This window comes from Anomaloglossus baeobatrachus, unplaced genomic scaffold (genome assembly GCF_048569485.1).
Source record: "Anomaloglossus baeobatrachus isolate aAnoBae1 unplaced genomic scaffold, aAnoBae1.hap1 Scaffold_3975, whole genome shotgun sequence".
Taxonomy (NCBI): Eukaryota; Metazoa; Chordata; class Amphibia; order Anura; family Aromobatidae; genus Anomaloglossus; species Anomaloglossus baeobatrachus.
The window spans coordinates 16,318-43,790 of NW_027443313.1; the positions used below are offsets into that span (position 1 = coordinate 16,318).

Genomic DNA, 27,473 nt, shown 5'->3' on the forward strand with positions numbered 1-27,473 from the left:
TTTTTATCTTTCACACTTTTGACTTTCTTTATTCATCCAAATAGCAAACTCATCACCACTCAACCTGACCAACTCGGCTATGTCCCCGTGCTGCAGTTCTCTGTCTTATCTAGATCATTTGCAATTGAATGGAATAGATCCCTTTTGGACAAAGTGGATTCACCTGCTGCTGCAGTGACCACAGGTGTGATAAGATCTAGAATTGGCATCTGGTGCGATCTCTCCGCTTCCACTCCAAAGAAAGTTACCTGTTTATTCCTATCATGCATTGGTTTTTGGGGTTTTCTTTGAGTAATGATGATCTCTTTAGTAGTCTGTTGGCGCCCTCTCCTGGAGGAATAGTTTGCTTGCTCTTGGACATTCTAAAAGAGAGGTCATGATAGACATTGAGCTTCTGAGCTCAATTGGGGACAGTCATGGGTGATGAATGTTTGCAACCTACTGCGAAGCCTCATACCGCAATATAAGGAACGTCAAATACTAAGAAAGGGCGGCCTATGAAAGAATTACTACTTTCAATAAGTACACTTAAACGGCTAATTGGGAATAGAAAAACTGTAAAAAGCCCTCTGAGAAAGCCCCCCTCTAACCTTTGATAGTAAGCTTTTCTGTAGTCTGCCTGTTGATGTATTTTCCGTTTGAACTGTGCACAACATGAAGAGACGGAACACTGGCGGCTTGTCACAATGCCCCCCGATGACATCACAATAGCGCTGCTGCCTAGAAAACAAGCTGCGCAGAATAAGTTGTTCTTTGGGTGGGAGGGTGGGCTAGTGGAAGGAGGGGGCAATCTCTTTTTTTCCCGGGTGGTAGGGGGATGACAGGAGAAGGGAAGCGGGTGGTGAGAAAGGTACAGAGGGCAGGGTTTGGGGGCTGGGAAGGAAAGGGAAAAGATTAGGGTTTGGGGATGATGAAAGGGCTTTCTACGGGTAAGGATGGCAAAGGGTGGCAGTGACGGAAAGTCAGGCAACCTGTCCTGTCCGTCTTTTTGTATCGTGAATTGGAAAGACTGCAAGGGGGAGGGGAGTTGCTTGCGCCCTAAAGGAGGAGTTATTCAGATTCATTGCAGTGGGCGGCGGCTGCAAAACGCACCATTCTTCTTGTTTTTGCTCTGCAAAGCAGCCTTTTCAAGGGTTGGCTTGGGTGACAAAATGTCTTGTGTAGGCGTGGGTTTGTCTCCCTCTCGCTCTCTCTCCCTAAGATGTGTCCGGCATAGGCCAGGGTGCCACTCGAGGCCCAAACCAATTCTGGTTATCGCTTCTCGGCCTTTTGGCTAAGATCAAGTGTAGTATCTGTTCTTATCAGTTTAATATCTGATACGTCCCCTATCTGGGGACCATATATTAAATGGATTTTTAGAACAGGGAGATGGAAAAAGAGCTTGCTCTGTCCACTCCACGCATTGACCTGGTATTGCAGTACCTCCAGGAACGGTGCACCCCTTCTTAACCCAGTTTCCAAAAGCAGAACTCAATTCACCTGATTCATATTAGCCCGATTTAATGAATTGGAAGAAAGCATACGTCTTCATATGCACCTCAATTTGGCCCATTCACTTTTCACACTTCCTCCTTTTGTTTTTTATCTTTCACACTTTTGACTTTCTTTATTCATCCAAATAGCAAACTCATCACCACTCAACCTGACCAACTCGGCTATGTCCCCGTGCTGCAGTTCTCTGTCTTATCTAGATCATTTGCAATTGAATGGAATAGATCCCTTTTGGACAAAGTGGATTCACCTGCTGCTGCAGTGACCACAGGTGTGATAAGATCTAGAATTGGCATCTGGTGCGATCTCTCCGCTTCCACTCCAAAGAAAGTTACCTGTTTATTCCTATCATGCATTGGTTTTTGGGGTTTTCTTTGAGTAATGATGATCTCTTTAGTAGTCTGTTGGCGCCCTCTCCTGGAGGAATAGTTTGCTTGCTCTTGGACATTCTAAAAGAGAGGTCATGATAGACATTGAGCTTCTGAGCTCAATTGGGGACAGTCATGGGTGATGAATGTTTGCAACCTACTGCGAAGCCTCATACCGCAATATAAGGAACGTCAAATACTAAGAAAGGGCGGCCTATGAAAGAATTACTACTTTCAATAAGTACACTTAAACGGCTAATTGGGAATAGAAAAACTGTAAAAAGCCCTCTGAGAAAGCCCCCCTCTAACCTTTGATAGTAAGCTTTTCTGTAGTCTGCCTGTTGATGTATTTTCCGTTTGAACTGTGCACAACATGAAGAGACGGAACACTGGCGGCTTGTCACAATGCCCCCCGATGACATCACAATAGCGCTGCTGCCTAGAAAACAAGCTGCGCAGAAGAAGTTGTTCTTTGGGTGGGAGGGTGGGCTAGTGGAAGGAGGGGGCAATCTCTTTTTTTCCCGGGTGGTAGGGGGATGACAGGAGAAGGGAAGCGGGTGGTGAGAAAGGTACAGAGGGCAGGGTTTGGGGGCTGGGAAGGAAAGGGAAAAGATTAGGGTTTGGGGATGATGAAAGGGCTTTCTACGGGTAAGGATGGCAAAGGGTGGCAGTGACGGAAAGTCAGGCAACCTGTCCTGTCCGTCTTTTTGTATCGTGAATTGGAAAGACTGCAAGGGGGAGGGGAGTTGCTTGCGCCCTAAAGGAGGAGTTATTCAGATTCATTGCAGTGGGCGGCGGCTGCAAAACGCACCATTCTTCTTGTTTTTGCTCTGCAAAGCAGCCTTTTCAAGGGTTGGCTTGGGTGACAAAATGTCTTGTGTAGGCGTGGGTTTGTCTCCCTCTCGCTCTCTCTCCCTAAGATGTGTCCGGCATAGGCCAGGGTGCCACTCGAGGCCCAAACCAATTCTGGTTATCGCTTCTCGGCCTTTTGGCTAAGATCAAGTGTAGTATCTGTTCTTATCAGTTTAATATCTGATACGTCCCCTATCTGGGGACCATATATTAAATGGATTTTTAGAACAGGGAGATGGAAAAAGAGCTTGCTCTGTCCACTCCACGCATTGACCTGGTATTGCAGTACCTCCAGGAACGGTGCACCCCTTCTTAACCCAGTTTCCAAAAGCAGAACTCAATTCACCTGATTCATATTAGCCCGATTTAATGAATTGGAAGAAAGCATACGTCTTCATATGCACCTCAATTTGGCCCATTCACTTTTCACACTTCCTCCTTTTGTTTTTTATCTTTCACACTTTTGACTTTCTTTATTCATCCAAATAGCAAACTCATCACCACTCAACCTGACCAACTCGGCTATGTCCCCGTGCTGCAGTTCTCTGTCTTATCTAGATCATTTGCAATTGAATGGAATAGATCCCTTTTGGACAAAGTGGATTCACCTGCTGCTGCAGTGACCACAGGTGTGATAAGATCTAGAATTGGCATCTGGTGCGATCTCTCCGCTTCCACTCCAAAGAAAGTTACCTGTTTATTCCTATCATGCATTGGTTTTTGGGGTTTTCTTTGAGTAATGATGATCTCTTTAGTAGTCTGTTGGCGCCCTCTCCTGGAGGAATAGTTTGCTTGCTCTTGGACATTCTAAAAGAGAGGTCATGATAGACATTGAGCTTCTGAGCTCAATTGGGGACAGTCATGGGTGATGAATGTTTGCAACCTACTGCGAAGCCTCATACCGCAATATAAGGAACGTCAAATACTAAGAAAGGGCGGCCTATGAAAGAATTACTACTTTCAATAAGTACACTTAAACGGCTAATTGGGAATAGAAAAACTGTAAAAAGCCCTCTGAGAAAGCCCCCCTCTAACCTTTGATAGTAAGCTTTTCTGTAGTCTGCCTGTTGATGTATTTTCCGTTTGAACTGTGCACAACATGAAGAGACGGAACACTGGCGGCTTGTCACAATGCCCCCCGATGACATCACAATAGCGCTGCTGCCTAGAAAACAAGCTGCGCAGAAGAAGTTGTTCTTTGGGTGGGAGGGTGGGCTAGTGGAAGGAGGGGGCAATCTCTTTTTTTCCCGGGTGGTAGGGGGATGACAGGAGAAGGGAAGCGGGTGGTGAGAAAGGTACAGAGGGCAGGGTTTGGGGGCTGGGAAGGAAAGGGAAAAGATTAGGGTTTGGGGATGATGAAAGGGCTTTCTACGGGTAAGGATGGCAAAGGGTGGCAGTGACGGAAAGTCAGGCAACCTGTCCTGTCCGTCTTTTTGTATCGTGAATTGGAAAGACTGCAAGGGGGAGGGGAGTTGCTTGCGCCCTAAAGGAGGAGTTATTCAGATTCATTGCAGTGGGCGGCGGCTGCAAAACGCACCATTCTTCTTGTTTTTGCTCTGCAAAGCAGCCTTTTCAAGGGTTGGCTTGGGTGACAAAATGTCTTGTGTAGGCGTGGGTTTGTCTCCCTCTCGCTCTCTCTCCCTAAGATGTGTCCGGCATAGGCCAGGGTGCCACTCGAGGCCCAAACCAATTCTGGTTATCGCTTCTCGGCCTTTTGGCTAAGATCAAGTGTAGTATCTGTTCTTATCAGTTTAATATCTGATACGTCCCCTATCTGGGGACCATATATTAAATGGATTTTTAGAACAGGGAGATGGAAAAAGAGCTTGCTCTGTCCACTCCACGCATTGACCTGGTATTGCAGTACCTCCAGGAACGGTGCACCCCTTCTTAACCCAGTTTCCAAAAGCAGAACTCAATTCACCTGATTCATATTAGCCCGATTTAATGAATTGGAAGAAAGCATACGTCTTCATATGCACCTCAATTTGGCCCATTCACTTTTCACACTTCCTCCTTTTGTTTTTTATCTTTCACACTTTTGACTTTCTTTATTCATCCAAATAGCAAACTCATCACCACTCAACCTGACCAACTCGGCTATGTCCCCGTGCTGCAGTTCTCTGTCTTATCTAGATCATTTGCAATTGAATGGAATAGATCCCTTTTGGACAAAGTGGATTCACCTGCTGCTGCAGTGACCACAGGTGTGATAAGATCTAGAATTGGCATCTGGTGCGATCTCTCCGCTTCCACTCCAAAGAAAGTTACCTGTTTATTCCTATCATGCATTGGTTTTTGGGGTTTTCTTTGAGTAATGATGATCTCTTTAGTAGTCTGTTGGCGCCCTCTCCTGGAGGAATAGTTTGCTTGCTCTTGGACATTCTAAAAGAGAGGTCATGATAGACATTGAGCTTCTGAGCTCAATTGGGGACAGTCATGGGTGATGAATGTTTGCAACCTACTGCGAAGCCTCATACCGCAATATAAGGAACGTCAAATACTAAGAAAGGGCGGCCTATGAAAGAATTACTACTTTCAATAAGTACACTTAAACGGCTAATTGGGAATAGAAAAACTGTAAAAAGCCCTCTGAGAAAGCCCCCCTCTAACCTTTGATAGTAAGCTTTTCTGTAGTCTGCCTGTTGATGTATTTTCCGTTTGAACTGTGCACAACATGAAGAGACGGAACACTGGCGGCTTGTCACAATGCCCCCCGATGACATCACAATAGCGCTGCTGCCTAGAAAACAAGCTGCGCAGAAGAAGTTGTTCTTTGGGTGGGAGGGTGGGCTAGTGGAAGGAGGGGGCAATCTCTTTTTTTCCCGGGTGGTAGGGGGATGACAGGAGAAGGGAAGCGGGTGGTGAGAAAGGTACAGAGGGCAGGGTTTGGGGGCTGGGAAGGAAAGGGAAAAGATTAGGGTTTGGGGATGATGAAAGGGCTTTCTACGGGTAAGGATGGCAAAGGGTGGCAGTGACGGAAAGTCAGGCAACCTGTCCTGTCCGTCTTTTTGTATCGTGAATTGGAAAGACTGCAAGGGGGAGGGGAGTTGCTTGCGCCCTAAAGGAGGAGTTATTCAGATTCATTGCAGTGGGCGGCGGCTGCAAAACGCACCATTCTTCTTGTTTTTGCTCTGCAAAGCAGCCTTTTCAAGGGTTGGCTTGGGTGACAAAATGTCTTGTGTAGGCGTGGGTTTGTCTCCCTCTCGCTCTCTCTCCCTAAGATGTGTCCGGCATAGGCCAGGGTGCCACTCGAGGCCCAAACCAATTCTGGTTATCGCTTCTCGGCCTTTTGGCTAAGATCAAGTGTAGTATCTGTTCTTATCAGTTTAATATCTGATACGTCCCCTATCTGGGGACCATATATTAAATGGATTTTTAGAACAGGGAGATGGAAAAAGAGCTTGCTCTGTCCACTCCACGCATTGACCTGGTATTGCAGTACCTCCAGGAACGGTGCACCCCTTCTTAACCCAGTTTCCAAAAGCAGAACTCAATTCACCTGATTCATATTAGCCCGATTTAATGAATTGGAAGAAAGCATACGTCTTCATATGCACCTCAATTTGGCCCATTCACTTTTCACACTTCCTCCTTTTGTTTTTTATCTTTCACACTTTTGACTTTCTTTATTCATCCAAATAGCAAACTCATCACCACTCAACCTGACCAACTCGGCTATGTCCCCGTGCTGCAGTTCTCTGTCTTATCTAGATCATTTGCAATTGAATGGAATAGATCCCTTTTGGACAAAGTGGATTCACCTGCTGCTGCAGTGACCACAGGTGTGATAAGATCTAGAATTGGCATCTGGTGCGATCTCTCCGCTTCCACTCCAAAGAAAGTTACCTGTTTATTCCTATCATGCATTGGTTTTTGGGGTTTTCTTTGAGTAATGATGATCTCTTTAGTAGTCTGTTGGCGCCCTCTCCTGGAGGAATAGTTTGCTTGCTCTTGGACATTCTAAAAGAGAGGTCATGATAGACATTGAGCTTCTGAGCTCAATTGGGGACAGTCATGGGTGATGAATGTTTGCAACCTACTGCGAAGCCTCATACCGCAATATAAGGAACGTCAAATACTAAGAAAGGGCGGCCTATGAAAGAATTACTACTTTCAATAAGTACACTTAAACGGCTAATTGGGAATAGAAAAACTGTAAAAAGCCCTCTGAGAAAGCCCCCCTCTAACCTTTGATAGTAAGCTTTTCTGTAGTCTGCCTGTTGATGTATTTTCCGTTTGAACTGTGCACAACATGAAGAGACGGAACACTGGCGGCTTGTCACAATGCCCCCCGATGACATCACAATAGCGCTGCTGCCTAGAAAACAAGCTGCGCAGAAGAAGTTGTTCTTTGGGTGGGAGGGTGGGCTAGTGGAAGGAGGGGGCAATCTCTTTTTTTCCCGGGTGGTAGGGGGATGACAGGAGAAGGGAAGCGGGTGGTGAGAAAGGTACAGAGGGCAGGGTTTGGGGGCTGGGAAGGAAAGGGAAAAGATTAGGGTTTGGGGATGATGAAAGGGCTTTCTACGGGTAAGGATGGCAAAGGGTGGCAGTGACGGAAAGTCAGGCAACCTGTCCTGTCCGTCTTTTTGTATCGTGAATTGGAAAGACTGCAAGGGGGAGGGGAGTTGCTTGCGCCCTAAAGGAGGAGTTATTCAGATTCATTGCAGTGGGCGGCGGCTGCAAAACGCACCATTCTTCTTGTTTTTGCTCTGCAAAGCAGCCTTTTCAAGGGTTGGCTTGGGTGACAAAATGTCTTGTGTAGGCGTGGGTTTGTCTCCCTCTCGCTCTCTCTCCCTAAGATGTGTCCGGCATAGGCCAGGGTGCCACTCGAGGCCCAAACCAATTCTGGTTATCGCTTCTCGGCCTTTTGGCTAAGATCAAGTGTAGTATCTGTTCTTATCAGTTTAATATCTGATACGTCCCCTATCTGGGGACCATATATTAAATGGATTTTTAGAACAGGGAGATGGAAAAAGAGCTTGCTCTGTCCACTCCACGCATTGACCTGGTATTGCAGTACCTCCAGGAACGGTGCACCCCTTCTTAACCCAGTTTCCAAAAGCAGAACTCAATTCACCTGATTCATATTAGCCCGATTTAATGAATTGGAAGAAAGCATACGTCTTCATATGCACCTCAATTTGGCCCATTCACTTTTCACACTTCCTCCTTTTGTTTTTTATCTTTCACACTTTTGACTTTCTTTATTCATCCAAATAGCAAACTCATCACCACTCAACCTGACCAACTCGGCTATGTCCCCGTGCTGCAGTTCTCTGTCTTATCTAGATCATTTGCAATTGAATGGAATAGATCCCTTTTGGACAAAGTGGATTCACCTGCTGCTGCAGTGACCACAGGTGTGATAAGATCTAGAATTGGCATCTGGTGCGATCTCTCCGCTTCCACTCCAAAGAAAGTTACCTGTTTATTCCTATCATGCATTGGTTTTTGGGGTTTTCTTTGAGTAATGATGATCTCTTTAGTAGTCTGTTGGCGCCCTCTCCTGGAGGAATAGTTTGCTTGCTCTTGGACATTCTAAAAGAGAGGTCATGATAGACATTGAGCTTCTGAGCTCAATTGGGGACAGTCATGGGTGATGAATGTTTGCAACCTACTGCGAAGCCTCATACCGCAATATAAGGAACGTCAAATACCAAGAAAGGGCGGCCTATGAAAGAATTACTACTTTCAATAAGTACACTTAAACGGCTAATTGGGAATAGAAAAACTGTAAAAAGCCCTCTGAGAAAGCCCCCCTCTAACCTTTGATAGTAAGCTTTTCTGTAGTCTGCCTGTTGATGTATTTTCCGTTTGAACTGTGCACAACATGAAGAGACGGAACACTGGCGGCTTGTCACAATGCCCCCCGATGACATCACAATAGCGCTGCTGCCTAGAAAACAAGCTGCGCAGAAGAAGTTGTTCTTTGGGTGGGAGGGTGGGCTAGTGGAAGGAGGTGGCAATCTCTTTTTTTCCCGGGTGGTAGGGGGATGACAGGAGAAGGGAAGCGGGTGGTGAGAAAGGTACAGAGGGCAGGGTTTGGGGGCTGGGAAGGAAAGGGAAAAGATTAGGGTTTGGGGATGATGAAAGGGCTTTCTACGGGTAAGGATGGCAAAGGGTGGCAGTGACGGAAAGTCAGGCAACCTGTCCTGTCCGTCTTTTTGTATCGTGAATTGGAAAGACTGCAAGGGGGAGGGGAGTTGCTTGCGCCCTAAAGGAGGAGTTATTCAGATTCATTGCAGTGGGCGGCGGCTGCAAAACGCACCATTCTTCTTGTTTTTGCTCTGCAAAGCAGCCTTTTCAAGGGTTGGCTTGGGTGACAAAATGTCTTGTGTAGGCGTGGGTTTGTCTCCCTCTCGCTCTCTCTCCCTAAGATGTGTCCGGCATAGGCCAGGGTGCCACTCGAGGCCCAAACCAATTCTGGTTATCGCTTCTCGGCCTTTTGGCTAAGATCAAGTGTAGTATCTGTTCTTATCAGTTTAATATCTGATACGTCCCCTATCTGGGGACCATATATTAAATGGATTTTTAGAACAGGGAGATGGAAAAAGAGCTTGCTCTGTCCACTCCACGCATTGACCTGGTATTGCAGTACCTCCAGGAACGGTGCACCCCTTCTTAACCCAGTTTCCAAAAGCAGAACTCAATTCACCTGATTCATTTTAGCCCGATTTAATGAATTGGAAGAAAGCATACGTCTTCATATGCACCTCAATTTGGCCCATTCACTTTTCACACTTCCTCCTTTTGTTTTTTATCTTTCACACTTTTGACTTTCTTTATTCATCCAAATAGCAAACTCATCACCACTCAACCTGACCAACTCGGCTATGTCCCCGTGCTGCAGTTCTCTGTCTTATCTAGATCATTTGCAATTGAATGGAATAGATCCCTTTTGGACAAAGTGGATTCACCTGCTGCTGCAGTGACCACAGGTGTGATAAGATCTAGAATTGGCATCTGGTGCGATCTCTCCGCTTCCACTCCAAAGAAAGTTACCTGTTTATTCCTATCATGCATTGGTTTTTGGGGTTTTCTTTGAGTAATGATGATCTCTTTAGTAGTCTGTTGGCGCCCTCTCCTGGAGGAATAGTTTGCTTGCTCTTGGACATTCTAAAAGAGAGGTCATGATAGACATTGAGCTTCTGAGCTCAATTGGGGACAGTCATGGGTGATGAATGTTTGCAACCTACTGCGAAGCCTCATACCGCAATATAAGGAACGTCAAATACTAAGAAAGGGCGGCCTATGAAAGAATTACTACTTTCAATAAGTACACTTAAACGGCTAATTGGGAATAGAAAAACTGTAAAAAGCCCTCTGAGAAAGCCCCCCTCTAACCTTTGATAGTAAGCTTTTCTGTAGTCTGCCTGTTGATGTATTTTCCGTTTGAACTGTGCACAACATGAAGAGACGGAACACTGGCGGCTTGTCACAATGCCCCCCGATGACATCACAATAGCGCTGCTGCCTAGAAAACAAGCTGCGCAGAAGAAGTTGTTCTTTGGGTGGGAGGGTGGGCTAGTGGAAGGAGGGGGCAATCTCTTTTTTTCCCGGGTGGTAGGGGGATGACAGGAGAAGGGAAGCGGGTGGTGAGAAAGGTACAGAGGGCAGGGTTTGGGGGCTGGGAAGGAAAGGGAAAAGATTAGGGTTTGGGGATGATGAAAGGGCTTTCTACGGGTAAGGATGGCAAAGGGTGGCAGTGACGGAAAGTCAGGCAACCTGTCCTGTCCGTCTTTTTGTATCGTGAATTGGAAAGACTGCAAGGGGGAGGGGAGTTGCTTGCGCCCTAAAGGAGGAGTTATTCAGATTCATTGCAGTGGGCGGCGGCTGCAAAACGCACCATTCTTCTTGTTTTTGCTCTGCAAAGCAGCCTTTTCAAGGGTTGGCTTGGGTGACAAAATGTCTTGTGTAGGCGTGGGTTTGTCTCCCTCTCGCTCTCTCTCCCTAAGATGTGTCCGGCATAGGCCAGGGTGCCACTCGAGGCCCAAACCAATTCTGGTTATCGCTTCTCGGCCTTTTGGCTAAGATCAAGTGTAGTATCTGTTCTTATCAGTTTAATATCTGATACGTCCCCTATCTGGGGACCATATATTAAATGGATTTTTAGAACAGGGAGATGGAAAAAGAGCTTGCTCTGTCCACTCCACGCATTGACCTGGTATTGCAGTACCTCCAGGAACGGTGCACCCCTTCTTAACCCAGTTTCCAAAAGCAGAACTCAATTCACCTGATTCATATTAGCCCGATTTAATGAATTGGAAGAAAGCATACGTCTTCATATGCACCTCAATTTGGCCCATTCACTTTTCACACTTCCTCCTTTTGTTTTTTATCTTTCACACTTTTGACTTTCTTTATTCATCCAAATAGCAAACTCATCACCACTCAACCTGACCAACTCGGCTATGTCCCCGTGCTGCAGTTCTCTGTCTTATCTAGATCATTTGCAATTGAATGGAATAGATCCCTTTTGGACAAAGTGGATTCACCTGCTGCTGCAGTGACCACAGGTGTGATAAGATCTAGAATTGGCATCTGGTGCGATCTCTCCGCTTCCACTCCAAAGAAAGTTACCTGTTTATTCCTATCATGCATTGGTTTTTGGGGTTTTCTTTGAGTAATGATGATCTCTTTAGTAGTCTGTTGGCGCCCTCTCCTGGAGGAATAGTTTGCTTGCTCTTGGACATTCTAAAAGAGAGGTCATGATAGACATTGAGCTTCTGAGCTCAATTGGGGACAGTCATGGGTGATGAATGTTTGCAACCTACTGCGAAGCCTCATACCGCAATATAAGGAACGTCAAATACTAAGAAAGGGCGGCCTATGAAAGAATTACTACTTTCAATAAGTACACTTAAACGGCTAATTGGGAATAGAAAAACTGTAAAAAGCCCTCTGAGAAAGCCCCCCTCTAACCTTTGATAGTAAGCTTTTCTGTAGTCTGCCTGTTGATGTATTTTCCGTTTGAACTGTGCACAACATGAAGAGACGGAACACTGGCGGCTTGTCACAATGCCCCCCGATGACATCACAATAGCGCTGCTGCCTAGAAAACAAGCTGCGCAGAAGAAGTTGTTCTTTGGGTGGGAGGGTGGGCTAGTGGAAGGAGGGGGCAATCTCTTTTTTTCCCGGGTGGTAGGGGGATGACAGGAGAAGGGAAGCGGGTGGTGAGAAAGGTACAGAGGGCAGGGTTTGGGGGCTGGGAAGGAAAGGGAAAAGATTAGGGTTTGGGGATGATGAAAGGGCTTTCTACGGGTAAGGATGGCAAAGGGTGGCAGTGACGGAAAGTCAGGCAACCTGTCCTGTCCGTCTTTTTGTATCGTGAATTGGAAAGACTGCAAGGGGGAGGGGAGTTGCTTGCGCCCTAAAGGAGGAGTTATTCAGATTCATTGCAGTGGGCGGCGGCTGCAAAACGCACCATTCTTCTTGTTTTTGCTCTGCAAAGCAGCCTTTTCAAGGGTTGGCTTGGGTGACAAAATGTCTTGTGTAGGCGTGGGTTTGTCTCCCTCTCGCTCTCTCTCCCTAAGATGTGTCCGGCATAGGCCAGGGTGCCACTCGAGGCCCAAACCAATTCTGGTTATCGCTTCTCGGCCTTTTGGCTAAGATCAAGTGTAGTATCTGTTCTTATCAGTTTAATATCTGATACGTCCCCTATCTGGGGACCATATATTAAATGGATTTTTAGAACAGGGAGATGGAAAAAGAGCTTGCTCTGTCCACTCCACGCATTGACCTGGTATTGCAGTACCTCCAGGAACGGTGCACCCCTTCTTAACCCAGTTTCCAAAAGCAGAACTCAATTCACCTGATTCATATTAGCCCGATTTAATGAATTGGAACAAAGCATACGTCTTCATATGCACCTCAATTTGGCCCATTCACTTTTCACACTTCCTCCTTTTGTTTTTTATCTTTCACACTTTTGACTTTCTTTATTCATCCAAATAGCAAACTCATCACCACTCAACCTGACCAACTCGGCTATGTCCCCGTGCTGCAGTTCTCTGTCTTATCTAGATCATTTGCAATTGAATGGAATAGATCCCTTTTGGACAAAGTGGATTCACCTGCTGCTGCAGTGACCACAGGTGTGATAAGATCTAGAATTGGCATCTGGTGCGATCTCTCCGCTTCCACTCCAAAGAAAGTTACCTGTTTATTCCTATCATGCATTGGTTTTTGGGGTTTTCTTTGAGTAATGATGATCTCTTTAGTAGTCTGTTGGCGCCCTCTCCTGGAGGAATAGTTTGCTTGCTCTTGGACATTCTAAAAGAGAGGTCATGATAGACATTGAGCTTCTGAGCTCAATTGGGGACAGTCATGGGTGATGAATGTTTGCAACCTACTGCGAAGCCTCATACCGCAATATAAGGAACGTCAAATACTAAGAAAGGGCGGCCTATGAAAGAATTACTACTTTCAATAAGTACACTTAAACGGCTAATTGGGAATAGAAAAACTGTAAAAAGCCCTCTGAGAAAGCCCCCCTCTAACCTTTGATAGTAAGCTTTTCTGTAGTCTGCCTGTTGATGTATTTTCCGTTTGAACTGTGCACAACATGAAGAGACGGAACACTGGCGGCTTGTCACAATGCCCCCCGATGACATCACAATAGCGCTGCTGCCTAGAAAACAAGCTGCGCAGAAGAAGTTGTTCTTTGGGTGGGAGGGTGGGCTAGTGGAAGGAGGGGGCAATCTCTTTTTTTCCCGGGTGGTAGGGGGATGACAGGAGAAGGGAAGCGGGTGGTGAGAAAGGTACAGAGGGCAGGGTTTGGGGGCTGGGAAGGAAAGGGAAAAGATTAGGGTTTGGGGATGATGAAAGGGCTTTCTACGGGTAAGGATGGCAAAGGGTGGCAGTGACGGAAAGTCAGGCAACCTGTCCTGTCCGTCTTTTTGTATCGTGAATTGGAAAGACTGCAAGGGGGAGGGGAGTTGCTTGCGCCCTAAAGGAGGAGTTATTCAGATTCATTGCAGTGGGCGGCGGCTGCAAAACGCACCATTCTTCTTGTTTTTGCTCTGCAAAGCAGCCTTTTCAAGGGTTGGCTTGGGTGACAAAATGTCTTGTGTAGGCGTGGGTTTGTCTCCCTCTCGCTCTCTCTCCCTAAGATGTGTCCGGCATAGGCCAGGGTGCCACTCGAGGCCCAAACCAATTCTGGTTATCGCTTCTCGGCCTTTTGGCTAAGATCAAGTGTAGTATCTGTTCTTATCAGTTTAATATCTGATACGTCCCCTATCTGGGGACCATATATTAAATGGATTTTTAGAACAGGGAGATGGAAAAAGAGCTTGCTCTGTCCACTCCACGCATTGACCTGGTATTGCAGTACCTCCAGGAACGGTGCACCCCTTCTTAACCCAGTTTCCAAAAGCAGAACTCAATTCACCTGATTCATATTAGCCCGATTTAATGAATTGGAAGAAAGCATACGTCTTCATATGCACCTCAATTTGGCCCATTCACTTTTCACACTTCCTCCTTTTGTTTTTTATCTTTCACACTTTTGACTTTCTTTATTCATCCAAATAGCAAACTCATCACCACTCAACCTGACCAACTCGGCTATGTCCCCGTGCTGCAGTTCTCTGTCTTATCTAGATCATTTGCAATTGAATGGAATAGATCCCTTTTGGACAAAGTGGATTCACCTGCTGCTGCAGTGACCACAGGTGTGATAAGATCTAGAATTGGCATCTGGTGCGATCTCTCCGCTTCCACTCCAAAGAAAGTTACCTGTTTATTCCTATCATGCATTGGTTTTTGGGGTTTTCTTTGAGTAATGATGATCTCTTTAGTAGTCTGTTGGCGCCCTCTCCTGGAGGAATAGTTTGCTTGCTCTTGGACATTCTAAAAGAGAGGTCATGATAGACATTGAGCTTCTGAGCTCAATTGGGGACAGTCATGGGTGATGAATGTTTGCAACCTACTGCGAAGCCTCATACCGCAATATAAGGAACGTCAAATACTAAGAAAGGGCGGCCTATGAAAGAATTACTACTTTCAATAAGTACACTTAAACGGCTAATTGGGAATAGAAAAACTGTAAAAAGCCCTCTGAGAAAGCCCCCCTCTAACCTTTGATAGTAAGCTTTTCTGTAGTCTGCCTGTTGATGTATTTTCCGTTTGAACTGTGCACAACATGAAGAGACGGAACACTGGCGGCTTGTCACAATGCCCCCCGATGACATCACAATAGCGCTGCTGCCTAGAAAACAAGCTGCGCAGAAGAAGTTGTTCTTTGGGTGGGAGGGTGGGCTAGTGGAAGGAGGGGGCAATCTCTTTTTTTCCCGGGTGGTAGGGGGATGACAGGAGAAGGGAAGCGGGTGGTGAGAAAGGTACAGAGGGCAGGGTTTGGGGGCTGGGAAGGAAAGGGAAAAGATTAGGGTTTGGGGATGATGAAAGGGCTTTCTACGGGTAAGGATGGCAAAGGGTGGCAGTGACGGAAAGTCAGGCAACCTGTCCTGTCCGTCTTTTTGTATCGTGAATTGGAAAGACTGCAAGGGGGAGGGGAGTTGCTTGCGCCCTAAAGGAGGAGTTATTCAGATTCATTGCAGTGGGCGGCGGCTGCAAAACGCACCATTCTTCTTGTTTTTGCTCTGCAAAGCAGCCTTTTCAAGGGTTGGCTTGGGTGACAAAATGTCTTGTGTAGGCGTGGGTTTGTCTCCCTCTCGCTCTCTCTCCCTAAGATGTGTCCGGCATAGGCCAGGGTGCCACTCGAGGCCCAAACCAATTCTGGTTATCGCTTCTCGGCCTTTTGGCTAAGATCAAGTGTAGTATCTGTTCTTATCAGTTTAATATCTGATACGTCCCCTATCTGGGGACCATATATTAAATGGATTTTTAGAACAGGGAGATGGAAAAAGAGCTTGCTCTGTCCACTCCACGCATTGACCTGGTATTGCAGTACCTCCAGGAACGGTGCACCCCTTCTTAACCCAGTTTCCAAAAGCAGAACTCAATTCACCTGATTCATATTAGCCCGATTTAATGAATTGGAAGAAAGCATACGTCTTCATATGCACCTCAATTTGGCCCATTCACTTTTCACACTTCCTCCTTTTGTTTTTTATCTTTCACACTTTTGACTTTCTTTATTCATCCAAATAGCAAACTCATCACCACTCAACCTGACCAACTCGGCTATGTCCCCGTGCTGCAGTTCTCTGTCTTATCTAGATCATTTGCAATTGAATGGAATAGATCCCTTTTGGACAAAGTGGATTCACCTGCTGCTGCAGTGACCACAGGTGTGATAAGATCTAGAATTGGCATCTGGTGCGATCTCTCCGCTTCCACTCCAAAGAAAGTTACCTGTTTATTCCTATCATGCATTGGTTTTTGGGGTTTTCTTTGAGTAATGATGATCTCTTTAGTAGTCTGTTGGCGCCCTCTCCTGGAGGAATAGTTTGCTTGCTCTTGGACATTCTAAAAGAGAGGTCATGATAGACATTGAGCTTCTGAGCTCAATTGGGGACAGTCATGGGTGATGAATGTTTGCAACCTACTGCGAAGCCTCATACCGCAATATAAGGAACGTCAAATACTAAGAAAGGGCGGCCTATGAAAGAATTACTACTTTCAATAAGTACACTTAAACGGCTAATTGGGAATAGAAAAACTGTAAAAAGCCCTCTGAGAAAGCCCCCCTCTAACCTTTGATAGTAAGCTTTTCTGTAGTCTGCCTGTTGATGTATTTTCCGTTTGAACTGTGCACAACATGAAGAGACGGAACACTGGCGGCTTGTCACAATGCCCCCCGATGACATCACAATAGCGCTGCTGCCTAGAAAACAAGCTGCGCAGAAGAAGTTGTTCTTTGGGTGGGAGGGTGGGCTAGTGGAAGGAGGGGGCAATCTCTTTTTTTCCCGGGTGGTAGGGGGATGACAGGAGAAGGGAAGCGGGTGGTGAGAAAGGTACAGAGGGCAGGGTTTGGGGGCTGGGAAGGAAAGGGAAAAGATTAGGGTTTGGGGATGATGAAAGGGCTTTCTACGGGTAAGGATGGCAAAGGGTGGCAGTGACGGAAAGTCAGGCAACCTGTCCTGTCCGTCTTTTTGTATCGTGAATTGGAAAGACTGCAAGGGGGAGGGGAGTTGCTTGCGCCCTAAAGGAGGAGTTATTCAGATTCATTGCAGTGGGCGGCGGCTGCAAAACGCACCATTCTTCTTGTTTTTGCTCTGCAAAGCAGCCTTTTCAAGGGTTGGCTTGGGTGACAAAATGTCTTGTGTAGGCGTGGGTTTGTCTCCCTCTCGCTCTCTCTCCCTAAGATGTGTCCGGCATAGGCCAGGGTGCCACTCGAGGCCCAAACCAATTCTGGTTATCGCTTCTCGGCCTTTTGGCTAAGATCAAGTGTAGTATCTGTTCTTATCAGTTTAATATCTGATACGTCCCCTATCTGGGGACCATATATTAAATGGATTTTTAGAACAGGGAGATGGAAAAAGAGCTTGCTCTGTCCACTCCACGCATTGACCTGGTATTGCAGTACCTCCAGGAACGGTGCACCCCTTCTTAACCCAGTTTCCAAAAGCAGAACTCAATTCACCTGATTCATATTAGCCCGATTTAATGAATTGGAAGAAAGCATACGTCTTCATATGCACCTCAATTTGGCCCATTCACTTTTCACACTTCCTCCTTTTGTTTTTTATCTTTCACACTTTTGACTTTCTTTATTCATCCAAATAGCAAACTCATCACCACTCAACCTGACCAACTCGGCTATGTCCCCGTGCTGCAGTTCTCTGTCTTATCTAGATCATTTGCAATTGAATGGAATAGATCCCTTTTGGACAAAGTGGATTCACCTGCTGCTGCAGTGACCACAGGTGTGATAAGATCTAGAATTGGCATCTGGTGCGATCTCTCCGCTTCCACTCCAAAGAAAGTTACCTGTTTATTCCTATCATGCATTGGTTTTTGGGGTTTTCTTTGAGTAATGATGATCTCTTTAGTAGTCTGTTGGCGCCCTCTCCTGGAGGAATAGTTTGCTTGCTCTTGGACATTCTAAAAGAGAGGTCATGATAGACATTGAGCTTCTGAGCTCAATTGGGGACAGTCATGGGTGATGAATGTTTGCAACCTACTGCGAAGCCTCATACCGCAATATAAGGAACGTCAAATACTAAGAAAGGGCGGCCTATGAAAGAATTACTACTTTCAATAAGTACACTTAAACGGCTAATTGGGAATAGAAAAACTGTAAAAAGCCCTCTGAGAAAGCCCCCCTCTAACCTTTGATAGTAAGCTTTTCTGTAGTCTGCCTGTTGATGTATTTTCCGTTTGAACTGTGCACAACATGAAGAGACGGAACACTGGCGGCTTGTCACAATGCCCCCCGATGACATCACAATAGCGCTGCTGCCTAGAAAACAAGCTGCGCAGAAGAAGTTGTTCTTTGGGTGGGAGGGTGGGCTAGTGGAAGGAGGGGGCAATCTCTTTTTTTCCCGGGTGGTAGGGGGATGACAGGAGAAGGGAAGCGGGTGGTGAGAAAGGTACAGAGGGCAGGGTTTGGGGGCTGGGAAGGAAAGGGAAAAGATTAGGGTTTGGGGATGATGAAAGGGCTTTCTACGGGTAAGGATGGCAAAGGGTGGCAGTGACGGAAAGTCAGGCAACCTGTCCTGTCCGTCTTTTTGTATCGTGAATTGGAAAGACTGCAAGGGGGAGGGGAGTTGCTTGCGCCCTAAAGGAGGAGTTATTCAGATTCATTGCAGTGGGCGGCGGCTGCAAAACGCACCATTCTTCTTGTTTTTGCTCTGCAAAGCAGCCTTTTCAAGGGTTGGCTTGGGTGACAAAATGTCTTGTGTAGGCGTGGGTTTGTCTCCCTCTCGCTCTCTCTCCCTAAGATGTGTCCGGCATAGGCCAGGGTGCCACTCGAGGCCCAAACCAATTCTGGTTATCGCTTCTCGGCCTTTTGGCTAAGATCAAGTGTAGTATCTGTTCTTATCAGTTTAATATCTGATACGTCCCCTATCTGGGGACCATATATTAAATGGATTTTTAGAACAGGGAGATGGAAAAAGAGCTTGCTCTGTCCACTCCACGCATTGACCTGGTATTGCAGTACCTCCAGGAACGGTGCACCCCTTCTTAACCCAGTTTCCAAAAGCAGAACTCAATTCACCTGATTCATATTAGCCCGATTTAATGAATTGGAAGAAAGCATACGTCTTCATATGCACCTCAATTTGGCCCATTCACTTTTCACACTTCCTCCTTTTGTTTTTTATCTTTCACACTTTTGACTTTCTTTATTCATCCAAATAGCAAACTCATCACCACTCAACCTGACCAACTCGGCTATGTCCCCGTGCTGCAGTTCTCTGTCTTATCTAGATCATTTGCAATTGAATGGAATAGATCCCTTTTGGACAAAGTGGATTCACCTGCTGCTGCAGTGACCACAGGTGTGATAAGATCTAGAATTGGCATCTGGTGCGATCTCTCCGCTTCCACTCCAAAGAAAGTTACCTGTTTATTCCTATCATGCATTGGTTTTTGGGGTTTTCTTTGAGTAATGATGATCTCTTTAGTAGTCTGTTGGCGCCCTCTCCTGGAGGAATAGTTTGCTTGCTCTTGGACATTCTAAAAGAGAGGTCATGATAGACATTGAGCTTCTGAGCTCAATTGGGGACAGTCATGGGTGATGAATGTTTGCAACCTACTGCGAAGCCTCATACCGCAATATAAGGAACGTCAAATACTAAGAAAGGGCGGCCTATGAAAGAATTACTACTTTCAATAAGTACACTTAAACGGCTAATTGGGAATAGAAAAACTGTAAAAAGCCCTCTGAGAAAGCCCCCCTCTAACCTTTGATAGTAAGCTTTTCTGTAGTCTGCCTGTTGATGTATTTTCCGTTTGAACTGTGCACAACATGAAGAGACGGAACACTGGCGGCTTGTCACAATGCCCCCCGATGACATCACAATAGCGCTGCTGCCTAGAAAACAAGCTGCGCAGAAGAAGTTGTTCTTTGGGTGGGAGGGTGGGCTAGTGGAAGGAGGGGGCAATCTCTTTTTTTCCCGGGTGGTAGGGGGATGACAGGAGAAGGGAAGCGGGTGGTGAGAAAGGTACAGAGGGCAGGGTTTGGGGGCTGGGAAGGAAAGGGAAAAGATTAGGGTTTGGGGATGATGAAAGGGCTTTCTACGGGTAAGGATGGCAAAGGGTGGCAGTGACGGAAAGTCAGGCAACCTGTCCTGTCCGTCTTTTTGTATCGTGAATTGGAAAGACTGCAAGGGGGAGGGGAGTTGCTTGCGCCCTAAAGGAGGAGTTATTCAGATTCATTGCAGTGGGCGGCGGCTGCAAAACGCACCATTCTTCTTGTTTTTGCTCTGCAAAGCAGCCTTTTCAAGGGTTGGCTTGGGTGACAAAATGTCTTGTGTAGGCGTGGGTTTGTCTCCCTCTCGCTCTCTCTCCCTAAGATGTGTCCGGCATAGGCCAGGGTGCCACTCGAGGCCCAAACCAATTCTGGTTATCGCTTCTCGGCCTTTTGGCTAAGATCAAGTGTAGTATCTGTTCTTATCAGTTTAATATCTGATACGTCCCCTATCTGGGGACCATATATTAAATGGATTTTTAGAACAGGGAGATGGAAAAAGAGCTTGCTCTGTCCACTCCACGCATTGACCTGGTATTGCAGTACCTCCAGGAACGGTGCACCCCTTCTTAACCCAGTTTCCAAAAGCAGAACTCAATTCACCTGATTCATATTAGCCCGATTTAATGAATTGGAAGAAAGCATACGTCTTCATATGCACCTCAATTTGGCCCATTCACTTTTCACACTTCCTCCTTTTGTTTTTTATCTTTCACACTTTTGACTTTCTTTATTCATCCAAATAGCAAACTCATCACCACTCAACCTGACCAACTCGGCTATGTCCCCGTGCTGCAGTTCTCTGTCTTATCTAGATCATTTGCAATTGAATGGAATAGATCCCTTTTGGACAAAGTGGATTCACCTGCTGCTGCAGTGACCACAGGTGTGATAAGATCTAGAATTGGCATCTGGTGCGATCTCTCCGCTTCCACTCCAAAGAAAGTTACCTGTTTATTCCTATCATGCATTGGTTTTTGGGGTTTTCTTTGAGTAATGATGATCTCTTTAGTAGTCTGTTGGCGCCCTCTCCTGGAGGAATAGTTTGCTTGCTCTTGGACATTCTAAAAGAGAGGTCATGATAGACATTGAGCTTCTGAGCTCAATTGGGGACAGTCATGGGTGATGAATGTTTGCAACCTACTGCGAAGCCTCATACCGCAATATAAGGAACGTCAAATACTAAGAAAGGGCGGCCTATGAAAGAATTACTACTTTCAATAAGTACACTTAAACGGCTAATTGGGAATAGAAAAACTGTAAAAAGCCCTCTGAGAAAGCCCCCCTCTAACCTTTGATAGTAAGCTTTTCTGTAGTCTGCCTGTTGATGTATTTTCCGTTTGAACTGTGCACAACATGAAGAGACGGAACACTGGCGGCTTGTCACAATGCCCCCCGATGACATCACAATAGCGCTGCTGCCTAGAAAACAAGCTGCGCAGAAGAAGTTGTTCTTTGGGTGGGAGGGTGGGCTAGTGGAAGGAGGGGGCAATCTCTTTTTTTCCCGGGTGGTAGGGGGATGACAGGAGAAGGGAAGCGGGTGGTGAGAAAGGTACAGAGGGCAGGGTTTGGGGGCTGGGAAGGAAAGGGAAAAGATTAGGGTTTGGGGATGATGAAAGGGCTTTCTACGGGTAAGGATGGCAAAGGGTGGCAGTGACGGAAAGTCAGGCAACCTGTCCTGTCCGTCTTTTTGTATCGTGAATTGGAAAGACTGCAAGGGGGAGGGGAGTTGCTTGCGCCCTAAAGGAGGAGTTATTCAGATTCATTGCAGTGGGCGGCGGCTGCAAAACGCACCATTCTTCTTGTTTTTGCTCTGCAAAGCAGCCTTTTCAAGGGTTGGCTTGGGTGACAAAATGTCTTGTGTAGGCGTGGGTTTGTCTCCCTCTCGCTCTCTCTCCCTAAGATGTGTCCGGCATAGGCCAGGGTGCCACTCGAGGCCCAAACCAATTCTGGTTATCGCTTCTCGGCCTTTTGGCTAAGATCAAGTGTAGTATCTGTTCTTATCAGTTTAATATCTGATACGTCCCCTATCTGGGGACCATATATTAAATGGATTTTTAGAACAGGGAGATGGAAAAAGAGCTTGCTCTGTCCACTCCACGCATTGACCTGGTATTGCAGTACCTCCAGGAACGGTGCACCCCTTCTTAACCCAGTTTCCAAAAGCAGAACTCAATTCACCTGATTCATATTAGCCCGATTTAATGAATTGGAAGAAAGCATACGTCTTCATATGCACCTCAATTTGGCCCATTCACTTTTCACACTTCCTCCTTTTGTTTTTTATCTTTCACACTTTTGACTTTCTTTATTCATCCAAATAGCAAACTCATCACCACTCAACCTGACCAACTCGGCTATGTCCCCGTGCTGCAGTTCTCTGTCTTATCTAGATCATTTGCAATTGAATGGAATAGATCCCTTTTGGACAAAGTGGATTCACCTGCTGCTGCAGTGACCACAGGTGTGATAAGATCTAGAATTGGCATCTGGTGCGATCTCTCCGCTTCCACTCCAAAGAAAGTTACCTGTTTATTCCTATCATGCATTGGTTTTTGGGGTTTTCTTTGAGTAATGATGATCTCTTTAGTAGTCTGTTGGCGCCCTCTCCTGGAGGAATAGTTTGCTTGCTCTTGGACATTCTAAAAGAGAGGTCATGATAGACATTGAGCTTCTGAGCTCAATTGGGGACAGTCATGGGTGATGAATGTTTGCAACCTACTGCGAAGCCTCATACCGCAATATAAGGAACGTCAAATACTAAGAAAGGGCGGCCTATGAAAGAATTACTACTTTCAATAAGTACACTTAAACGGCTAATTGGGAATAGAAAAACTGTAAAAAGCCCTCTGAGAAAGCCCCCCTCTAACCTTTGATAGTAAGCTTTTCTGTAGTCTGCCTGTTGATGTATTTTCCGTTTGAACTGTGCACAACATGAAGAGACGGAACACTGGCGGCTTGTCACAATGCCCCCCGATGACATCACAATAGCGCTGCTGCCTAGAAAACAAGCTGCGCAGAAGAAGTTGTTCTTTGGGTGGGAGGGTGGGCTAGTGGAAGGAGGGGGCAATCTCTTTTTTTCCCGGGTGGTAGGGGGATGACAGGAGAAGGGAAGCGGGTGGTGAGAAAGGTACAGAGGGCAGGGTTTGGGGGCTGGGAAGGAAAGGGAAAAGATTAGGGTTTGGGGATGATGAAAGGGCTTTCTACGGGTAAGGATGGCAAAGGGTGGCAGTGACGGAAAGTCAGGCAACCTGTCCTGTCCGTCTTTTTGTATCGTGAATTGGAAAGACTGCAAGGGGGAGGGGAGTTGCTTGCGCCCTAAAGGAGGAGTTATTCAGATTCATTGCAGTGGGCGGCGGCTGCAAAACGCACCATTCTTCTTGTTTTTGCTCTGCAAAGCAGCCTTTTCAAGGGTTGGCTTGGGTGACAAAATGTCTTGTGTAGGCGTGGGTTTGTCTCCCTCTCGCTCTCTCTCCCTAAGATGTGTCCGGCATAGGCCAGGGTGCCACTCAAGGCCCAAACCAATTCTGGTTATCGCTTCTCGGCCTTTTGGCTAAGATCAAGTGTAGTATCTGTTCTTATCAGTTTAATATCTGATACGTCCCCTATCTGGGGACCATATATTAAATGGATTTTTAGAACAGGGAGATGGAAAAAGAGCTTGCTCTGTCCACTCCACGCATTGACCTGGTATTGCAGTACCTCCAGGAACGGTGCACCCCTTCTTAACCCAGTTTCCAAAAGCAGAACTCAATTCACCTGATTCATATTAGCCCGATTTAATGAATTGGAAGAAAGCATACGTCTTCATATGCACCTCAATTTGGCCCATTCACTTTTCACACTTCCTCCTTTTGTTTTTTATCTTTCACACTTTTGACTTTCTTTATTCATCCAAATAGCAAACTCATCACCACTCAACCTGACCAACTCGGCTATGTCCCCGTGCTGCAGTTCTCTGTCTTATCTAGATCATTTGCAATTGAATGGAATAGATCCCTTTTGGACAAAGTGGATTCACCTGCTGCTGCAGTGACCACAGGTGTGATAAGATCTAGAATTGGCATCTGGTGCGATCTCTCCGCTTCCACTCCAAAGAAAGTTACCTGTTTATTCCTATCATGCATTGGTTTTTGGGGTTTTCTTTGAGTAATGATGATCTCTTTAGTAGTCTGTTGGCGCCCTCTCCTGGAGGAATAGTTTGCTTGCTCTTGGACATTCTAAAAGAGAGGTCATGATAGACATTGAGCTTCTGAGCTCAATTGGGGACAGTCATGGGTGATGAATGTTTGCAACCTACTGCGAAGCCTCATACCGCAATATAAGGAACGTCAAATACTAAGAAAGGGCGGCCTATGAAAGAATTACTACTTTCAATAAGTACACTTAAACGGCTAATTGGGAATAGAAAAACTGTAAAAAGCCCTCTGAGAAAGCCCCCCTCTAACCTTTGATAGTAAGCTTTTCTGTAGTCTGCCTGTTGATGTATTTTCCGTTTGAACTGTGCACAACATGAAGAGACGGAACACTGGCGGCTTGTCACAATGCCCCCCGATGACATCACAATAGCGCTGCTGCCTAGAAAACAAGCTGCGCAGAAGAAGTTGTTCTTTGGGTGGGAGGGTGGGCTAGTGGAAGGAGGGGGCAATCTCTTTTTTTCCCGGGTGGTAGGGGGATGACAGGAGAAGGGAAGCGGGTGGTGAGAAAGGTACAGAGGGCAGGGTTTGGGGGCTGGGAAGGAAAGGGAAAAGATTAGGGTTTGGGGATGATGAAAGGGCTTTCTACGGGTAAGGATGGCAAAGGGTGGCAGTGACGGAAAGTCAGGCAACCTGTCCTGTCCGTCTTTTTGTATCGTGAATTGGAAAGACTGCAAGGGGGAGGGGAGTTGCTTGCGCCCTAAAGGAGGAGTTATTCAGATTCATTGCAGTGGGCGGCGGCTGCAAAACGCACCATTCTTCTTGTTTTTGCTCTGCAAAGCAGCCTTTTCAAGGGTTGGCTTGGGTGACAAAATGTCTTGTGTAGGCGTGGGTTTGTCTCCCTCTCGCTCTCTCTCCCTAAGATGTGTCCGGCATAGGCCAGGGTGCCACTCGAGGCCCAAACCAATTCTGGTTATCGCTTCTCGGCCTTTTGGCTAAGATCAAGTGTAGTATCTGTTCTTATCAGTTTAATATCTGATACGTCCCCTATCTGGGGACCATATATTAAATGGATTTTTAGAACAGGGAGATGGAAAAAGAGCTTGCTCTGTCCACTCCACGCATTGACCTGGTATTGCAGTACCTCCAGGAACGGTGCACCCCTTCTTAACCCAGTTTCCAAAAGCAGAGCTCAATTCACCTGATTCATATTAGCCCGATTTAATGAATTGGAAGAAAGCATACGTCTTCATATGCACCTCAATTTGGCCCATTCACTTTTCACACTTCCTCCTTTTGTTTTTTATCTTTCACACTTTTGACTTTCTTTATTCATCCAAATAGCAAACTCATCACCACTCAACCTGACCAACTCGGCTATGTCCCCGTGCTGCAGTTCTCTGTCTTATCTAGATCATTTGCAATTGAATGGAATAGATCCCTTTTGGACAAAGTGGATTCACCTGCTGCTGCAGTGACCACAGGTGTGATAAGATCTAGAATTGGCATCTGGTGCGATCTCTCCGCTTCCACTCCAAAGAAAGTTACCTGTTTATTCCTATCATGCATTGGTTTTTGGGGTTTTCTTTGAGTAATGATGATCTCTTTAGTAGTCTGTTGGTGCCCTCTCCTGGAGGAATAGTTTGCTTGCTCTTGGACATTCTAAAAGAGAGGTCATGATAGACATTGAGCTTCTGAGCTCAATTGGGGACAGTCATGGGTGATGAATGTTTGCAACCTACTGCGAAGCCTCATACCGCAATATAAGGAACGTCAAATACTAAGAAAGGGCGGCCTATGAAAGAATTACTACTTTCAATAAGTACACTTAAACGGCTAATTGGGAATAGAAAAACTGTAAAAAGCCCTCTGAGAAAGCCCCCCTCTAACCTTTGATAGTAAGCTTTTCTGTAGTCTGCCTGTTGATGTATTTTCCGTTTGAACTGTGCACAACATGAAGAGACGGAACACTGGCGGCTTGTCACAATGCCCCCCGATGACATCACAATAGCGCTGCTGCCTAGAAAACAAGCTGCGCAGAAGAAGTTGTTCTTTGGGTGGGAGGGTGGGCTAGTGGAAGGAGGGGGCAATCTCTTTTTTTCCCGGGTGGTAGGGGGATGACAGGAGAAGGGAAGCGGGTGGTGAGAAAGGTACAGAGGGCAGGGTTTGGGGGCTGGGAAGGAAAGGGAAAAGATTAGGGTTTGGGGATGATGAAAGGGCTTTCTACGGGTAAGGATGGCAAAGGGTGGCAGTGACGGAAAGTCAGGCAACCTGTCCTGTCCGTCTTTTTGTATCGTGAATTGGAAAGACTGCAAGGGGGAGGGGAGTTGCTTGCGCCCTAAAGGAGGAGTTATTCAGATTCATTGCAGTGGGCGGCGGCTGCAAAACGCACCATTCTTCTTGTTTTTGCTCTGCAAAGCAGCCTTTTCAAGGGTTGGCTTGGGTGACAAAATGTCTTGTGTAGGCGTGGGTTTGTCTCCCTCTCGCTCTCTCTCCCTAAGATGTGTCCGGCATAGGCCAGGGTGCCACTCGAGGCCCAAACCAATTCTGGTTATCGCTTCTCGGCCTTTTGGCTAAGATCAAGTGTAGTATCTGTTCTTATCAGTTTAATATCTGATACGTCCCCTATCTGGGGACCATATATTAAATGGATTTTTAGAACAGGGAGATGGAAAAAGAGCTTGCTCTGTCCACTCCACGCATTGACCTGGTATTGCAGTACCTCCAGGAACGGTGCACCCCTTCTTAACCCAGTTTCCAAAAGCAGAACTCAATTCACCTGATTCATATTAGCCCGATTTAATGAATTGGAAGAAAGCATACGTCTTCATATGCACCTCAATTTGGCCCATTCACTTTTCACACTTCCTCCTTTTGTTTTTTATCTTTCACACTTTTGACTTTCTTTATTCATCCAAATAGCAAACTCATCACCACTCAACCTGACCAACTCGGCTATGTCCCCGTGCTGCAGTTCTCTGTCTTATCTAGATCATTTGCAATTGAATGGAATAGATCCCTTTTGGACAAAGTGGATTCACCTGCTGCTGCAGTGACCACAGGTGTGATAAGATCTAGAATTGGCATCTGGTGCGATCTCTCCGCTTCCACTCCAAAGAAAGTTACCTGTTTATTCCTATCATGCATTGGTTTTTGGGGTTTTCTTTGAGTAATGATGATCTCTTTAGTAGTCTGTTGGCGCCCTCTCCTGGAGGAATAGTTTGCTTGCTCTTGGACATTCTAAAAGAGAGGTCATGATAGACATTGAGCTTCTGAGCTCAATTGGGGACAGTCATGGGTGATGAATGTTTGCAACCTACTGCGAAGCCTCATACCGCAATATAAGGAACGTCAAATACTAAGAAAGGGCGGCCTATGAAAGAATTACTACTTTCAATAAGTACACTTAAACGGCTAATTGGGAATAGAAAAACTGTAAAAAGCCCTCTGAGAAAGCCCCCCTCTAACCTTTGATAGTAAGCTTTTCTGTAGTCTGCCTGTTGATGTATTTTCCGTTTGAACTGT

General features: G+C 46.1%; 17 non-coding genes across 17 annotated transcripts; all 17 read left to right on the plus strand.

The window, feature by feature from the left end:
• The first annotated feature begins 1,253 nt into the window (after positions 1-1,253).
• LOC142276371 (U2 spliceosomal RNA) lies at positions 1,254-1,444 on the plus strand. The gene has a single exon (XR_012739827.1). It is a non-coding gene; the product is annotated as a U2 spliceosomal RNA (small nuclear RNA).
• A 1,387-nt stretch (positions 1,445-2,831) lies between these two features.
• On the plus strand, positions 2,832-3,022 carry LOC142276373 (U2 spliceosomal RNA). Its single transcript, XR_012739828.1, has one exon. It is a non-coding gene; the product is annotated as a U2 spliceosomal RNA (small nuclear RNA).
• Positions 3,023-4,409: 1,387 nt separating this feature from the next.
• On the plus strand, positions 4,410-4,600 carry LOC142276374 (U2 spliceosomal RNA). Its single transcript, XR_012739829.1, has one exon. It is a non-coding gene; the product is annotated as a U2 spliceosomal RNA (small nuclear RNA).
• Positions 4,601-5,987: 1,387 nt separating this feature from the next.
• Positions 5,988-6,178, plus strand: LOC142276375 (U2 spliceosomal RNA). The gene has a single exon (XR_012739830.1). It is a non-coding gene; the product is annotated as a U2 spliceosomal RNA (small nuclear RNA).
• Positions 6,179-7,565: 1,387 nt separating this feature from the next.
• Positions 7,566-7,756, plus strand: LOC142276376 (U2 spliceosomal RNA). The gene has a single exon (XR_012739831.1). It is a non-coding gene; the product is annotated as a U2 spliceosomal RNA (small nuclear RNA).
• Positions 7,757-9,143: 1,387 nt separating this feature from the next.
• On the plus strand, positions 9,144-9,334 carry LOC142276377 (U2 spliceosomal RNA). Its single transcript, XR_012739833.1, has one exon. It is a non-coding gene; the product is annotated as a U2 spliceosomal RNA (small nuclear RNA).
• Positions 9,335-10,721: 1,387 nt separating this feature from the next.
• Positions 10,722-10,912, plus strand: LOC142276379 (U2 spliceosomal RNA). The gene has a single exon (XR_012739835.1). It is a non-coding gene; the product is annotated as a U2 spliceosomal RNA (small nuclear RNA).
• Positions 10,913-12,299: 1,387 nt separating this feature from the next.
• Positions 12,300-12,490, plus strand: LOC142276380 (U2 spliceosomal RNA). Its single transcript, XR_012739836.1, has one exon. It is a non-coding gene; the product is annotated as a U2 spliceosomal RNA (small nuclear RNA).
• A 1,387-nt stretch (positions 12,491-13,877) lies between these two features.
• LOC142276381 (U2 spliceosomal RNA) lies at positions 13,878-14,068 on the plus strand. The gene has a single exon (XR_012739837.1). It is a non-coding gene; the product is annotated as a U2 spliceosomal RNA (small nuclear RNA).
• A 1,387-nt stretch (positions 14,069-15,455) lies between these two features.
• On the plus strand, positions 15,456-15,646 carry LOC142276382 (U2 spliceosomal RNA). The gene has a single exon (XR_012739838.1). It is a non-coding gene; the product is annotated as a U2 spliceosomal RNA (small nuclear RNA).
• Positions 15,647-17,033: 1,387 nt separating this feature from the next.
• LOC142276384 (U2 spliceosomal RNA) lies at positions 17,034-17,224 on the plus strand. Its single transcript, XR_012739839.1, has one exon. It is a non-coding gene; the product is annotated as a U2 spliceosomal RNA (small nuclear RNA).
• A 1,387-nt stretch (positions 17,225-18,611) lies between these two features.
• Positions 18,612-18,802, plus strand: LOC142276385 (U2 spliceosomal RNA). The gene has a single exon (XR_012739840.1). It is a non-coding gene; the product is annotated as a U2 spliceosomal RNA (small nuclear RNA).
• A 1,387-nt stretch (positions 18,803-20,189) lies between these two features.
• LOC142276386 (U2 spliceosomal RNA) lies at positions 20,190-20,380 on the plus strand. The gene has a single exon (XR_012739841.1). It is a non-coding gene; the product is annotated as a U2 spliceosomal RNA (small nuclear RNA).
• A 1,387-nt stretch (positions 20,381-21,767) lies between these two features.
• On the plus strand, positions 21,768-21,958 carry LOC142276387 (U2 spliceosomal RNA). The gene has a single exon (XR_012739842.1). It is a non-coding gene; the product is annotated as a U2 spliceosomal RNA (small nuclear RNA).
• Positions 21,959-23,345: 1,387 nt separating this feature from the next.
• LOC142276388 (U2 spliceosomal RNA) lies at positions 23,346-23,536 on the plus strand. The gene has a single exon (XR_012739843.1). It is a non-coding gene; the product is annotated as a U2 spliceosomal RNA (small nuclear RNA).
• A 1,387-nt stretch (positions 23,537-24,923) lies between these two features.
• On the plus strand, positions 24,924-25,114 carry LOC142276389 (U2 spliceosomal RNA). Its single transcript, XR_012739844.1, has one exon. It is a non-coding gene; the product is annotated as a U2 spliceosomal RNA (small nuclear RNA).
• Positions 25,115-26,501: 1,387 nt separating this feature from the next.
• LOC142276391 (U2 spliceosomal RNA) lies at positions 26,502-26,692 on the plus strand. The gene has a single exon (XR_012739846.1). It is a non-coding gene; the product is annotated as a U2 spliceosomal RNA (small nuclear RNA).
• Positions 26,693-27,473: the final 781 nt, after the last annotated feature.